The following is a 3,543-nucleotide window of genomic DNA, read 5'->3' as shown; positions in this document are numbered from 1 at the left end:
CATGGAAGAGAGATCTTTGCTTTCAGAAATAGCAATTACCTTGGGCTGCCATTCCCTACTTAAACATCTTAAGACTTTATTAATTAAATCTTCATTGGGAAAGATGTTTCCTAAATATGCAAGATGGTTTACTATATGTGTAAATCTCTTTTGCAAACTATGGATAATTTCATTTGGGTTCATTCTAAATAATTCATATTCATGGGTAAGGGTATTTATTCTAGACCTTTTTACATCTGTGGTTCCTTCATGGGTTAACTGGAGAGTATCCCATATATCCTTGGCATTAGTACAATTTGACACTCTAAAGTATTCATCTATCCCTAGGGCTGAAGTGATGATATTTTTGGCTTTCAGATCATACTGGATTTTTCTCCTATCTTCTTCTGTCCATTGATCTCTCGGTTTTTGGGTTGTAGTGTTTGTGCTTACATTTACTATAGTGGGTATATGTGGTCCTAATTCTATTGCTTCCCATATATTTAGATCTATGGCTTCAATGAATATCTGCATGCGGGTTTTCCAATAATGGTAACCCTCTCCATTGAAAATGGGTGGTCTGTGAATGGAATTTCTTTCAGGAAACAAGGGATTTGAGGTGGCCATTCTACAAGAAACCTGATCTGATACCACTTGTTGGATCAAGTGGCCTCAGAATAATTAAGAAGGGGGGGTTGAATTAATTATTCCTAAACCTTTACTAATTAAAAAATTACTCTTCTAAGGTTTTTACTTATGTTGTTAAGAGAATATGGAGTAGAAGAGAAACTTAACAGAAAGTAAAAGTGGAAATTAAATGCACAGCGGAAAGTAAAAGAGTAAGGAAGAAGGAAACAAACACACAAGAGTTTTTATACTGGTTCGGTAACAACCTGTGCCTACATCCAGTCCCCAAGCGACCTGCGATCCTTGAGATTTCTTTCAACCTTGTAAAAATCCTTTTACAAGTAAAGATCCACAAGGGATGTACCCTCCCTTGTTCTCTTTTAACCTAGTGGATGTACCCTCCACTAGAACTGATCCACAAGAGATGTACCATCTCTTGTTCTCAGTCAAACCCAAGTAGATGTACCCTCTACTTGTACCACAAAGGATGTACCATCCAATGTGTTGAGACAAAGATCTTAGACTGTTAAACTTTTGATACTTTGTGAATGGGGATACAAAAGAATTCTCAGGCGGTTAGTCCTTTGAACACTTTTGTATTAGGGAAAGGGAAGAAGCAAAAGAATTCTCAGACTGTGTCATTTTGAATTCTTTGACAAGGAAGAAGGGAGACACAAAAGAATTCAGGCGGTTAGTCCTTTGTTCTTTTGGAAAAGGGAGAAGAGAGACACAAAAAGAATTCAGGCGGTTAGTCCTTGGCGAATTCTTTTTGGCAAAGGGAGAAGAGAATGAAAAGATGAATAACACAAGTTTTCAAGGTTTGGAAAATCAGAAAACTTCAGAAAGCTTTTGGTACAAAGAAGAAGTTCAAAGAGATTCAAGGTTTGTAAAGGATTGTATGAATATGTGTTCAAGATTATTGAAATGTAAAACAAAGTCTTGCTTTTATAGACTCTTCATGTCTGGTCAAGAAGACCATTTAGAAGAGTTATAACTTTTAGAAAAACTTAAAACCAATTTGAAAAAGTCAAAACCTTTTTGAAGAGTTACATCTTTTGATTTTTTCAGAAACAGTCATTGGTAATCGATTACCAAATTAGTGTAATCGATTACACAAAGCTTTTAAGTGAAAGGATGTGACTCTTCACCTTTGAATTTGAATTTCAACGTTCAAGGGCACTGGTAATCGATTACAACTTTTTGAAAATAATTGAAACGTTGTAAATTCAGTTTGAAAACTTTTTCAAACTCATTTTGCTACTGGTAATCGATTACAACAATATGGTAATCGATTACCAGAGAGTAAAAACTCTTTGGTAAAAGGTTTTGTCAAAAACTCATGTGCTATTCAAAGTTTTGAAAAATCTTTTTAATACTTATCTTGATTGAGTCTTCTCTTCATTCTTGAATCTTGATCTTGATTCTTGAGATCTTGAACCTTGAATCTTGATTCTTGTCTCTAGACTTTCTTCTTGAGTCTTGAATTCTTCTTGATTCTTGAACTCTTGAATTTGTTCTTTGATTGATCTTTGAGCTTTTTGTCATCACCTTTGTCATCATCATTGTTATCATCAAAACACCTTTGAATCACCTTTGATTCACCATGAAGCTTTGCTTCTACAAAAAAAGATCAAGTAAAATTATGCAACCTCCATTGATGTCAATTTTTTTTCCTTAAGACATCAGGCGATATGTCCTCACTTATTGTGATGACTTTAGGATTACTGGGGAATTCAAACACTATCCCTTCATATGATGGAATCATATCACCATCATAATACACAAGAGTGGACATACTCTTCATGTTTTAAGTAATATGGTGAATATCAGACAAAAGTATTGAGTTGCATCTAACCTTTATTGCTATATATATTATATGATGAAGTGTTCTCTTGTGACTCATACCAACAGTTCAGATCACACTGACAATATACACAATTTAGATTGTGTCTTAATTAATTACGATTGGTTTGCATAGTTCAAAAAAAATTGTATTCAATCAAATCATCTCGTAAAAAACATTGTCCAGTCACATTGTCTCAAAAAAAGTAATATGAGATCAAATCATCTAGGAAAAATCAATATAGGGTTAAATCGTCTCGAAAAAGAAATCTTCAATCAATTGGTCTAAAAAAATGTAGTGCTTAGTCAATTAATGCATTGTTCAATGTTGAATCAATTAACAAGGGCAAAATGATAATCACCATAGAACACAATAATTTAACTAGGGCAATTAATATCATCTGTGTCCACTAGTTTCACATCTAGGAGGCTGTTTGTTTCTTGTAGACTGTCAACATACTCGTCCAAGTTCTTGTGGTTGAAGTTGTTCATTAAGAACAATAGGTTATTCTTCCTAGACAAAGTCATTAATATTTGGTTGATTGATTGAAGAACTACCAACAATAATTTGGTGAAAGGATGCAAATTTAGGTATGAGCATAGTTTGCATGTATGCATAAACAGATTCCGGTGTTTGAAGATCTATACCTATGAGGTTGCTAATAAAGTCTTCTCTGTTAGCACTGAAGAGTTGCAGATTGTACCCATAATCTTGATGATGTTGTTGTTGTGGCGTGAATTCATATGATTGAGAAGGTGGTTGTAGCCCTTCATCATGCATGCTGGCAACAACTGGTGGGCTTTGTGGTGGAGGATGTTGTTCAATTTGCATCTCTAGAGTTGAGAGAGATGTGGCGGTAACGTTTGGATGTGTTGCAAACCATGCTAAGAAAACTTTTGAATTTGCTCGATACTAATTCATGTAATGACTCATATGTTCAAGATATCCTTGAATAGGTTAACAGATTAACACATGTTTGTGTCTTTCCTTCTAAATTGCAATCCATTGTTGATGCTCCTCTGCTCAATTTATGACATTGCATCCTCTCATGTCAGTATGATAAAGTTTTTCAAGATTTTGCGATGGATTTAGTA

Source organism: Glycine max, chromosome 7 (genome assembly GCF_000004515.6).
Source record: "Glycine max cultivar Williams 82 chromosome 7, Glycine_max_v4.0, whole genome shotgun sequence".
NCBI lineage: Eukaryota > Viridiplantae > Streptophyta > Magnoliopsida > Fabales > Fabaceae > Glycine > Glycine max.
The sequence above is the reverse complement of the archived record's forward strand: the minus strand, read 5'-3'. Positions refer to the sequence as shown.